Source organism: Opisthocomus hoazin, chromosome 6 (genome assembly GCF_030867145.1).
Source record: "Opisthocomus hoazin isolate bOpiHoa1 chromosome 6, bOpiHoa1.hap1, whole genome shotgun sequence".
Taxonomy (NCBI): Eukaryota; Metazoa; Chordata; class Aves; order Opisthocomiformes; family Opisthocomidae; genus Opisthocomus; species Opisthocomus hoazin.
In genome coordinates this window covers 18095284-18108837 of record NC_134419.1, presented here as the reverse complement: position 1 = coordinate 18108837, position 13554 = coordinate 18095284, and the positions used below count along the sequence as shown (strand labels likewise).

At 38.9% G+C, this 13554-nt stretch overlaps 1 long non-coding RNA gene across 1 annotated transcript in view; it reads left to right on the top strand.

The window, feature by feature from the left end:
- The window catches only part of LOC142361691 (uncharacterized), a 240624-nt gene that overhangs the window by 14487 nt on the left and 212583 nt on the right, over window positions 1-13554 (top strand). The window contains exons 3-4 of the long non-coding RNA XR_012764336.1: window positions 646-733; window positions 13276-13426. This is a non-coding gene — a long non-coding RNA (uncharacterized LOC142361691). The remainder of the gene's footprint in view (window positions 1-645; window positions 734-13275; window positions 13427-13554) is intronic.

Sequence of the window (13554 nt, the reverse complement as noted above, 5' to 3'; positions counted from 1 at the left end):
TTCTGTCATCTTGTCTGAAAACAGGATCCAGACAAGAGGCCTGTCTTACGAAATCATGAACTTCCTGGGAATGACTATTATGCCCCTCTTTTCTTGCAGGAGGTGTTTCTATTGAATTTCCACTCTTCAGGTAGTTCTTTCCAGATACCCAAATCTTCTGTTGTTTACTTTCGGCATCTCTGTGTTCTTGGAACTGCTCTGATGATATGACGGGTTGGTTTTTTCAACTAGTTGAGCTTTTACTTTCAGATCTATTAGTGCATTCTCACTGTTACAGCTGCTCTTCGGCTCTCCTGATTCTTTGTCAGAGGTCAATGTCAATGTTGAAATTTCAAAACATTGAAGTAAATAACACAACCCACACTTCTGCTACTTTCTTCAAAGTATCAGCTTCCCAGGCAAGGAATTGGATAGTTTTACAAAGTTATGGAAGCAACAGTGATGCAAATAATTAGAGGTCTTGTTCATATCCTGTTCTATTTCTTAAACTGGGAAGTTTACCTTATTATATGAGACATCATCCTAGAGATGTAACTGTGTTTGAAGATGCCCAGAGTACTCAAGCTACAGCTACTCTGCAAATAAATATACTGTGCATTAGCATTTGAATATTCATATCCAGAATGACTTTCTTTGTTGATACAGGTATTGTCTCACCTACATTATGCATAGCTACTGCAAAATACAAAATAAAAAAGAAGACACAAAAAGAAGAAGAGGAGGAGAAAAACAGGTTTGTTTTGTTTGGGTTTTTTTTTAAATTGGACTGAACAGATTAATTCATATTAAAAAAAGAAGTCTGCAAAGCCATTGCTTGTTGTAGAAGTATTGTGGATAGATGTACTCCCAGTCAGGGAAGGCTGGTGCAAATGCTTTATTACCTCTGAGGCAGCTTCAGCTTTATAACTGTTTGCATAGAAGATGTTAGAGCAATTTGTAGGCTATGTGCAGATGCATGGTATAGTTGTTTTGGCAAGCCTGTACAAACTTGAGTGTCTAACATTAGGCATCAGATCCAAATATGTGTGTGTCCAGTTACAGTTAATAGGAGGTACAGTATTTTGTGGTGAACAACCGAGCAGAATCCGTTACTGGTTACAGCACTCGAACACAAATGCACCTGCGAGGGCAGAACTGCCCTGTTAGCTATTTGCAAAGGCTTTAAGGTGCATTAATCTCACTTGAAGCTCTATGCACAAACAAGAGCTCTCTCTAGATATTTATTTAGTTAATTTTCTTCAGACTTTGGAACAGATATGTTCTACTCAACTGCATTTTTTAGGTTTCTTGTTGGTTATTATCTTGTTGGTCAACCATCATGGTGTTGGTAGTTAGATTGGCACTGCTGAATGGCAATTCACATTATGATGCTTCAGACCATAAGAGGTTCAGGTGAACGTTTTTCTTAAATTCAGTTTTTGTTAATATTTTGTTTTTAATATTTCCCTTTGCAGTCTATTTTTGTAGCATTATACAGTAAATCCAATATATGCCAGTTCTATGTTTGTACATGCACGTATATATACATGCATTTATAAATGTATACTGTAGCTTTGGTTTGGGGATGATGTGCTCGTGAAAGAATCTGTACTAAAGAAAATCTGAAGCCCTCTAGTTTCCTGTACAATAGGATTCCAAAGGAACTTCCAGTGTGCCTTTTTTCTTGCCATCTTCCAAATACACCCATTTTAGGCCTGGGTATGAGTGTGTATATGTCTCTAGGGTGGCCGTGCTGCAACAATTGCCCCAAAACAGAACAGTCATTTGTAAATAAAGCTGTTTCCAAATTCTAACTGCTGTCTATTGTATTTGAGAAATAATGAAGTTTCTGCCTAGACTGGAGTCACTGACCTAGAAAGATAAACAGGGAGCACATGTTCAATGCTCGTGAATTACTGTTGGTGGTTTACTTTGATAATTTTGGCCTTCATATAGAAGTAGTCACTTGTAGACAACTTGCAATTACTTTTGAGGCTGTGGGTATAATCCATTAATATCCCCTAATTTAATGCAACCATCCAAATCAAACATTCTTCTGTTTTTAAAAAAGCCTGCAGGTAATAGAAGCTTCAGAACATTCATATGTGTAGTGTTATGGTAGAAAACTCTGAATTCTGTACTCATAGACCTGGTAAAATCCCAAGCTCATATTAATGCCACTTCAAGCTTCTAAGGGAATATTTTGACTATTTGCCATTGGCCCTGTTGCTTATGGAAAAGCGAGGAGCTAAATTGGTGCCTGCTGGCTTTAATACATCTTTTTAGGGGAGGTCAAAACTTGGGCCAAAGAAAATGGGGGACCCACCCCAGTGTTGTGCCTAATGACACTAGCAGATGTGTCTAAAGACCAGAAAACTACAGCTATGAAGTCGTACAAATACCCAACATGTCTAGTTTACTGAGGAAAATAGTGGTACTGGTGGGAAGGCTTCCTTTGTGTGCATGGATTTCTGATTAATCTGATATGGTAAATGTTAGGTTTCCCAAATCAGGAAACAGCTCTTCTCATTCCTACTTTGAAAGATTTTTATGCTGTGAGACCTGGAGAATATTGAGTATTGATTTCTTGTGTTATATCAAAAAAATCTGACCATATTTCAGTGAAAATGTAAGCCACTGTTCTTTTACTAGTATTTGATATTAACAGAGTGTGAGAAATCTCATAAGCAAATTACCTAACAACTGGCAAATGGATACAAAGGGATCCTCAAATCTGTCTTTCTCATCCAGATGTCACAGTCCTACAAAGCTAGCCCATAAGTTCCGTTCCACTCTGGTCACTCTCATCCAGACAGATCAAGCCATAAATGACTTTGAAAAAGTCAGGCTGAGGAAATCAGTTTAAGAGGGGCTGAGGAAGCTTTAAACAGTTGCGTTCTTCCCTCTGCTTTTAATTGCTTTTTTGTGCAGTCAGTCTGTTAATAATCTGTGTTGTTTATTATTTCTGAATCTTAGTTTACTTAGCATGTCTATAAACTTTGTCTCCTTTTGGTACCACTGCATCATATTTCTGAAGAGTAAGATCCTACTGGTATGAGAGGAAGCGATATGGAGGATCTCACTTTTGTATTTTTCCAGTCTTAATGTTCCCCCGAATGACAAGAAGAAATCACTAATAAATATAAATTTGATAACCTTCAGAAAACCTTTTGCTGAACAGTCTTGATTTCTGATTTGTACTAGTTTAAGTCATTCCATTTACATGCAAAAATAATCTCTCTTTTTCCCATCTGTTATATTATTGATTTATATCTTTCAGGTAGTCATCTGCAGTGGCGCACACAAACATTCATAGTTTAATATTGTCACTTTCAACTGATTTCTGATAGTCTATTGACCATAAACCATGAAAAATTTAGGATACATTTAAAAGTGTATTACAAACTAAAGAAACCAATTGTAAGTTGGTTTTACAATAATAGGTGCCTTTACATTCTTTTTTGATGATCCATGCTTTTGTGACACTTGATAAATATCACTCTGTAGACTAATAAATAGTAATTTTGAACTAGCTTAGACCTTGTTTGCTTTGTTTGTATAACTGAGTATGTGTAATCATGCTCACAGACATTCTGAGTCATAGCCTGCCAACTCAGATGGCAATAACTGAAAATGCTTCTTCCTGATAGCTGGCTATATCTTGCCACAAGTGAAATCAGTAGGTGCTTTTAGCACACCACTCCTGGTTGGCAAGTACCATCACTAGGGCCCCTCATGGTATCCTCAGTGGGTGAACCAAATATTGAGCTGCAGTCTTTGGGACGGCCTTCAGAAGAAAATAATGCTTTGGGAATAGACTGAGAGTATCACCTATGCTTTAAAATGTCTGCTAAGTCATCTCACTGCAAATGTTAGTTTGTATTAGTAGGTTTTAGGTCCTCCACCAAAGCTTGCCTGCTGTGTGCAGATGGAACTCAAATTATATGCAAAACTGGAGTTATCGCTCAAGCTAATACAACAAAGACAAAGCCCAATGTGAGTTTTAATAGATGGTTGTCTCCAGTAAAAGGCAAATACTCTGAAAAACATGCTACCTGGCAATGATTGGTATGAGACAACCAAGTCAATACAGTTGAAGTCCAGCTTACTTGTCTGTTCATATGTGAAAATAGACCCTCTCTATCTGTTGGTGAATAAAATAACATGCTTCCCCTTAAATACAGTATGGGACAATGAAATGCATCAGCCTTATTTTCTACAGATGCAGCTCTGAGGAGCTGCTTCTTAACACATAATTCTGGACACTGTTATATCCAAAGGTAGTCAACAATTTGGAAGGAGTTAAGAGAGCACTAAAAAAATTATTAAGAATTTGGAATGATGAATATTCTATATGAGGAAAGAGTAAAAGAAATATAAATAGGTTGGCTGGTTGACATATTCTGGCTGACTATCTGGGGAAGCTTCGTTGTAGTGACATCTGTTAGACTATAGACATGACTTTCAATAATCAGGGAAACTGTCTCTTTAAAACTGTTGTCCATAAGGTTGGACAGATCACCAAGAGCCAGGACTTCACTTTACTACACCGATGAACTGGTGAAGCCTTGAAGTCCTGGGGTTGCATCTGCCCTACGTCCTTGCCTTTCCTGTTGGTACTTCTAGTGGGAATGGGAGGAGGACCTGCAGTCATACCTCTGTGATGCAGAAGAAGAGAGAGGACTTTATTTCATTGCAGTAGTGTCATCAACAGATGCGGAACTTTAGAAAAAAGTCTCTAAAAGACCAATGTTCGAAGGATTAAACCCATTGAATGGGAAGGAGGTCTTTAGCTTGAGAACACAGTTAAACAGCCCAGTATTTAAGGACTGAAGGATTACTGGTCCCATACAGAGCTGACAGCATGTTTTGTGTCTCTCTATTCCTCCAGAAGAGGAAGACTTTCTTGATCAGAAACCCTGAAGTGTTTTAGTAGCAACGGTAACTGAGGCTTGAAATTAGAACAGGTTTCCCTGTGCTGCGGCAAGGCAGGGTGGGGGCTTAGCTCTGAAGAGGGAACAGCCACACTTCCTGCTGGAGGGTAAGAATACTTTACATTTTCCCTTTGGGAATGGTCAAAGCCCTATTAAAATGAGTAATTTTAAATTTAGACTGGATGAAGCACTTCAGAACATACTATGGAGAACAATCCAGCATCGGCAAGAGAATTAAAGTAATGACCTAATACTGTAAAGATTGTCTATCTCTGTTTCCTGGATATCTATGAAATGTCTGAATTTTGCAGAATTTGATTCCAGTGTGACCACCAAGAAAACAGAATCAGGAAAGTGTTCTTATTCTTGGTGTGGGTGTAATGTTCCCACATTTCTTTATGGCAGTGCTAATCTAAATGATCTGCAATCCTTGAGCACAAAGCCTTCAAGTTTAGCTGGGGCAGGTAGCAAACTGCTGAGCCCTGCTGAACATCCTCATAGCTTTAAAAGGCACAGGGTTCTTAAGCTTTTATTTGAATAGGCTGTAGCTATTATTAAAATAACCTTCAAGTGTCGACTCAAAATCCCTTCACACTTTGCTAAAATTGTCCTGAAATTTCTGTCATTCTCACTAGTATGTTTCATTTTCCATCCCACGTGCTGTACTTAGCTTTGTAAGAATTTCTCCCACTACTACCTGCTATATATTAAAAAAAATGTTGGTGCCTTTTTCCTAAAACAAATAAGTAAAGTGAAATTTTCCCTTTGATCGTTTTCTCTGTTCTTATTAAGAAGTACATCGCATTTAAATCTGCCTCCTGTCTATTGTCATTTAAATGGCAAGTCCAGATCAGGTACTTTAAAAGTTTGCACTTACAAATGGAAATGTCTTTAAGTATGTATAATCATCTTTGTTTAAATTGTCTTCACGCTTAGAAGCAAAGTAAGTGAGGCACAGAAAACAGTGTCTTTCTAAAAAGTCAATGTTTTTGTGAAAGGACACATTCTTATCAAGGACTGAGAAAGTCTTTTTTTTCCTTCAGTGTATGAAATATTTACTTGTTAGGTGGTATCAAGATTACCCATTTTCCGTAGTGCTGTACCAGCCCAGCCCATCAATGTGCTGGTTAATTAAGTGTGACCTAAACCAACTTGACTTGAGCTCTGCATTAAATGCAGAAAACCCATTTGAGCTGACCAGCAGCAGAAGTGGTACTCAGAGAAATTGAAAAGGATTTCTCCCAAATGCTTTCTACTTACTTACAGCACTCAAGTAATGGCTGAAGATTAGCATATGACATGACAGATTACATTAAGTCATGTCTTTCCAGTGCTTTATGACAGCACTATCACATTAGCTTCTTAGCAGTGGTACATTGAGGCATGCAAATGTTTTCAGACCCTCTTATTCAAATCTACAAGCTGACATGGCAGCCTTGATATGATTATTAGTCATTTGAGAGACTTTAATTCACGTCATCAGATAACAGGTTCTGCTAAAAGGTTAGAGAAACTGTCTGCTTTTAATGAAGCCCTCAAAAAAGACCCTCAAAAACCTCACCGCTCACAGAGAGCCTGATTTGACTTTATTGACAAGATCCCCCTAAGAATGAATTTGAGTTGAATAAGTAAGCAGGCATCTAGACTGAAAAAACACTGACTGCATTTAAAAATTAGACTGAACTGGGTTGAAGTCCTATCTTTCCGCCTCCCGTTTTCTCTTTCTGCTTTTATCCTAGCTTTAAAGACAGGGTGCCCTGTCTGGAAAATGTTTTCAGCATATGATGTTGAATGAGGAGAGCTGGGGCAAAGACTGGTCTGATACCTTTGTGGCAGACTTTTGTTGTTACACTGAGCAAAGGGTCACTGTGGCTTACTGCAAAGCATTAACTGGTAGTATCTTGTCACAAGGAACTGTGCAGCATGGTTACAAATTCTGTTTGCACTCTTTTAGTCTGCATCTATTAACGTGACTTCGTATTCAGGTACTATTTTCTCTTAAACCATGGTGAATCTGCATTCCACTTTGTACTTTGTAAATTAGTCACCCATAGATCAGTGGCAGTTGGCGCAGGCTTTGGTCTGTTTCAGATGAAGGAGGGATGAGTGAGATGAGAGGTTGGCAGTTAGAAAGCGAAGGAGGCCTTTACTGTTAAAAGAGATACTTGTTGCTAGAGCAGTGATTTCTCTTTGTAGCAGGTGTGGGAAGACAGTGCTAATCCCAACCATCATTACCCCCATGCCAAAGATATGTGTCACAAAATTGCAGGGAAATAAATCGGAGTTCTTAAAATCCTTTTGGTGTCAGTGTCACAGTGTTGTCTGCATCAGTAGAGCTGATGTCAATATAGTACTGACCAGACTATGTCAGACTTCCAGAAAGGTGCTGGTGTCTATACCTGGAGCTCATTGCAGACTTTTGTTACCTGATCCCTTATCCTTGCCTAAGGAGGAGGCTGGAGCTTGTTTGTAGGCTTTGTAAAGCACCTAGTTCAGAGATCACTTTGCTTTATGCTTCAGACTTTCTCTTGTTTGGTTTGCCTCTCAGCAATAAGCTAACTTGGAAAGCAGTAGAGAAATGTACTTGGGTTCACAAACATAGTGTAATTAAGCTATTTGTTGCAGTTGACTTTAATTTTTGTCCCAGTTCTTTGAAAGCTAGTTCAGAGTCCCTAGTAAAAGACTTTTGTTATTAGGGCATGCATAGTCTGAGACAAGTGATTGCCTGCAGCCAGTTCACCTCATTGTAAAAGACCAGGTTTGTATCACCTTTCACGTTGCCTCTCAATGTCACCTCTATAGCACACATGCTCCAGTAATTCTGGTTTTGTTCCTTCTGAATATGTATATGCCAGGTGCAAAAGAGCTATGTCCTCTGTACCATCTCATTAAATCCTCCGTCTTCATTTGCCTTTGCCACTCCTGCAGCTTTGGTCTCCATGGTCCTCTCAGATCCAATCAACCTGCTCTGCTACTTTTTCCATGTCTACCAGCTCTTTTTTTAAATCTGAGTAAAATCAACTGCTGTAAATACCACCAGTCTAGTCTGGCTGTACTTCATCCCATTTCCTTGGGGTAAATTGACAGGATGAGCAACAAGACAGTGGAGCACCAGCTCCTTTGTTACTGCTCCCAACCTCTTTCTCAAGAGCTTTTCTGTGCTTAACCACAGCTCCTCATCACAAGACTCTTCTGTGCTTTGCCAGCATGGACCAACCTTCTTTGGTGTCTGCTTCGTGGATTCTTCATCTCCTCTCACATCCATTTTAAAATGCATCTTTCAGCCTTGCTTATGCTTGTTAATTTCTCTCTTGTGGGATTTGTGATCAAGTACTTTAATTTATTAATTGTATAATGTCTTTGTAACTGTGCTAGGTAATTTAAACCATTGTTTTATAGAACTTTGTACAGTGTTTTGGGCCACAGTTTAGTTGAAGGCTACTGTACAATGTAGTTACTGTGCTATATTCTAACCAGATTTTTTCATGTTTTTTCCTGAAAAAATAACAAAAAATCTTCAATTATATTATGCTATGTCAGTGCTCATAAATTAATTTGCAAGACTAAAATAAAATATTTAGACTTCAGTCTTGCAAACTCTTCCACATAAGTTCTCCCATTGAGCTTGAAGGAGATTGAAAAGAGTTAGGCCTGTTTATTGGACACTTTGGCAACTGGCAACATAGGCAGATGAAAACAAAGGGGTTTAGAGCAATTCCGTCAGGTGCACCATTGAAGCTTCCTGCCTATGGCAAGAATAAAGGAATATAAAATTACGGTAAAAGATAGGACATAACTGTAGCAATAGTTTTTCCTCATCACCGAAAAACATATGGGCTCTCTTACCACAGGTTATCCTTGAAGTTGTAAACCAGATTAGGTAAAACAATGAACAAGAAGGGTCAATATCCACATGTACATATGTGTGTCAATAACATGTATTAGTAAAGATAAAAATATGTAGTTGCAGTGAGTCCTCATAGCATAGGGAAAATCACTCCCAAAAGTGATCCTTATGGGATTTGGCATGAACTAGTCTGACTGAAGGCTGTTTCTTTGAAGTCATCTGTCATTTCACTGTGGCTGGGTACTTGCTGTGAAAAGGAAGTTCTATACATCTTTCTACTGCAGCTCTACTGGCAGCGGAAACCTTAAGAAATCTGTTACTGCACGGTGTGGCACTGGGTGTTGAGAACCCATCCCTTAGATCCAGCACCACCATTCCTCTGTCAGTGGATGTGCTGGTGCCAGCACAAGCCTCCAGTCCTCAGTCTGTGCAGTCTGGCACAATCCTAAACCCAAAATGGCTCCATCCTGCTCTATGGGTTGATTGCAGTAGCGGAGGGAAATAGCAGGAAATGGAGGAGGTTCCAGTTGCTGTCCCTTCAGCTCCAGTCCCAGGAGGGTTTAGCACGGCTGCTCACCTTATTAGGACATATCTGACCAGCTTGCATCACTTCTGTAGACGCATTCCTGATCCTCATTTGCCTTTTCTAAAACACATCGGGTAGAAGACTGGGATTAGTGAAACACAAATTATTTTAAAAGCCCCGCTGAGTCTCTGAAATTTTGCAGATAGTTCTGCACTTGCAGTTATTTCCATCTTGTAGTTGAATACAAGCTAGAAAATCCATACTGCTTTGCTCCCCTCTGCCTATTTCTTCTGCAAGGAATACATGTTAATCAATAAAGAAGCTACCCCCCGCTTTTCATTACTTCTGTCCTCCTGCCATGCTCATATTCTCTTATACACAGGTTATGAACAACTGCACTGTCTGAAAATTATTTTAAATGTAGTTTAAGCTAGAATGCTGGAGAGTGACAAATGCCAGTGAGTTGAGAGGGTCTGTGCACCAGAGACTGCAATCTCTTGTGACAGCTAACTACAGCTCTAATCTTCATTTGCACTCTCCCAGTCCTGTAACAGATTGTATTTCTCTCACCCTTTCTCTCTCTCTGTGTTATTAATTCTTCACCTTTAAAAAGATTAATACCTTTCAAGAAATGGACTTGTGTGCTGATTCAACTATTCTGAGTGCTAATATATGGAGCCCACAGCACTGAGAACAGCAGTTTGATATCCACCACCTGATGGGCCTTGATGTACAGCCACTGTTATCTCAAGTTTTCATGGTTTGTGAGGCTTAACACTTACTGTACTTGTGTACAAAGGTGCTGCTAGTGGGAATGAAGCAATTGCTTTAGAAGTTAAGAGAACTACAGGATAGTTTTAGATTAATCCTACCTGCTAGTCGTACATGTCAATGTTGAAGGGCTGACCTCAGTACCTGGATTTCCTGTCAACAAAAAAAGCTTCCAGTGACCTACCTGGGGATCAACACAAATATAAGGTGTGATAAAAGGGAATGGCTGAGGTAAGTGGCAGAAATAGCAGGAATCACTTAAATTTGACCCATACCAGAACAGATGATGATGTTGATTTCACAAGTTGTCAGCTCTTTCTCATTACATTATGCTATTGCTGATATAGAAATATTTCAAATTGTCTGCCACTGGAGTCTCCTAAGTATGAATTTGATAAAAATCCTCATCTTTAAAAGCTGGCATTCAAATATCCTTTAGCAATCTAACATTCATGAAAGTAGTAACTCTCATTATAACTGATACCTAAATTTGTATACAATAATGTTTTTGTTCAAAAATGACTTTGTGCTGCTGTACACTCATTTTCATGCCTTGACTAGTCTTGTGTTCTTCAGACACTGCATTTTCTAATTATTTAAGAATTCTAGAAGTTTAAAAAGTTATGCAACTAAAATTTGAAATGAGCAGCTGGCATTTCAGAAAAGAATTTACTAGCACAGGGCAGTTCCAGGAGCATTTAAGGCAATACAAAGAGAACCCAAGCTTATGCAACTTCTGAGCGATTACCTTTTCTCTTTTGGCGTGTTCCATCTCTTCACCTTCCTGGACTGTCTTAAACATGCATATTTCTCTCATTTTAGTCTAACTGTCCTTCATACAGCAGTTCTGAGGCCTTGTCTGTATTACCAAGATGACTTTCAACTCCATCTCACCAGATATGAACAGTTGAATTTTAACTAGTGGACCTTAATACAAAGTGTGTTTCTGTACCACCCAGTTCCATGCTATGTAAGGTTATTTGAGCTTTAAACAGGCTTCTCTGAGCATATTGGACTTGCTGAGTGCTGGACTATTGTGGGTTATATATTTCTGACAATGAACTGCCTCAGATGTCCCAACAAACATTGCATTCTGAGATGCAAATATACTACATACTTCAGATTGCATCAGACATTTTAAATATGAATTAGCTGGTGGATGTGGTGCCTAAACAGCTCTTTAACTGTCCCTTAAAAATATATATTTAAATCCTAGGCTGTGTGTGACTGATTTTGATTTAGCACTTGGTCTTAAACCACAGTTCAGTTTTAAAAAGTGAGCCGGTAATTGGGTTTTCCTCATGGTGTCAGAGGATCTCAGAATGAAGTTGCTTTGACAAATATTGTGGGCATTATATTTTTATAGCATGAAACCTTACCCTGTTGTCACTGAAGTCAAGGGTATCCATTGATTTTACTGAAGAGTGGAAGCAGCACCACAGCCAACACGGCTTTAAGACACAGCTTAGCAGAAATAATTCCTTGGGCAGGTGGCATTGTCCAAAATACGCTTGGCAAAAGGAACTGATTTAGAAAGCAGCTCAACACTTTTTCTTGGTGATGTAGTATGACATATTTGGTAAATGGGTGTGCTATTAAATGAAGCTTATATGACCCAGAGTTGAAATTAGTTGTAGACCTTAGAAATAAACCAATATTGATACATCTCTAGAGAGAAAATATTGTCATATTAATGATTGGCATTCATCTTTTGCTTTTTTGTGAATGTATCAGTGCATGCATATACACCCATGCAGTGTGTGTAATCACACACATGTACATGCTATATTTCTAGTCTGTTGGGAAGATATCATCTTAAGGTCAGTAGAGGGGGTACTTACCTTTACAAGGCACTTGTCCATGCCTGTACTTTACATATTCTACTATCTCTTGAAAGCTCTCGTCTTCAACACTCTGCCTTACTACGCTCTCTGTGTGGTGAAGATTTCAAAAGGAATTACTGTGTGATGGTAGAAACTGCATTCTGTTTGATGTGGGTCCTTGCATGGAAAGTAGAAAGCTTATCTGAGGCAGTCAGATCTGTTTTATAGGGTAAGCCATCATTTGTTTTTGCTTAGTGTACCTCTGAAGGCAGCAGGCACAAAGGACTCTTGGTAATGTCTTCCTGCAGTTGTGAAGGAGCCTGAGTAGTAGTGCTGGCAATGAGGACGCCTGGGCATTACCATCCCTGCACATGCTATGGCTGAGCATGTTTAATGGCACATAGCAGCCTACCCTCTATGAGATGAACTGAAAAAATATATTAAAAAAAAAAGCAAAACATTCTTTCCTGGATTATTGTTTTTTTTTTATTTTGTGTAGCAAACATTGCTTAGTTGCTCTGTCATTTCTTGTTTGCTTTACTAAGCCTTATTTTGGGAGCTTTATGTAATAGCATAAATGTAGTGTTCTAAAGGGGAGTTTCTGATAAAGAAAAAAAAAATCTTATTTATTCTCAAGATTGTGTAAAAGATGTGTGGTTTAAAAGGAACCTGGAATTATGAGTGACACTTCCAGATTGAAGGTGATCTGTTGGAGCAGAACAGGCAGTCACTGTGGAAATCCTTGTCACACTCTGCTAAAATTTTACACAAGTTCAAAAAGGATAGGGGAAGATCTGAGTGGGAGGGAATCCATCAAGGTTTTTTGTATACAACTCTAGTGCTGGTGTCTCTGCTGGGAAAGTATTCTGCAGAAATGTCACTACGTGCTTACTTCTATTTGTGTGTTTTTCAGCATCTGCTGGACGTTGTCAGAGTCAGGATACTTGACTAGATGGATCTTTTATCTGACGTGGTTCTATTCTTAAATAGTGCAAAAAGAAAGAAGCCTGGAGAAATAACCTTATTTTTAAAAAATATTTAAAGAGTTCTTTTTGCTTGTCCTCAATTCCAGAATGACAGCAAGATAGAATCCACTAGGCTATGTCTAGCCACAGGACTCTAGGAAAACCTAAATGATGATTGTTTTAGAAATGTGACTCTTGGAATTGATAAATTGTATTCAGGCCCCAAGAAGGAAAGTGTTACTGGTATCGATAGATATATTGCTTTATTTCAATAGCAACCATAGGCCAGAGAGCTATTAGAGCTCTATTGTTAGATGACAGATAGCATTTTCTGTTAAAACTGAGCAGAGTCAATGTGGTCATCTAATGACAGGGCCACTTGTTGACATCTAAGGAACTGCTGGTTTAACTCTATCCCATTCCCTTCCAGGCACGATGTGTCGGTGAAATTCTAAGGAGATGTCCACTGTAACCTCTGGAAGGGGAAGAATAAATAAGGATTAATCCTCTACTGCTCAGAGGGAGTCCTAAACGCAGTTGTACAACAGGGGCAGCAACAGACCAAAACAGGATCCTGTCAGGTAGGTGCACATCTCAATTATACAGAGTGGTCCAAAGGAGACGTGGGTCCCTCTCCACTTACTTATGATACCTCTCATTACCTTCAGCTATAGATTCTTCTCATGTTTATAGGCCCAAGGAAGAACAG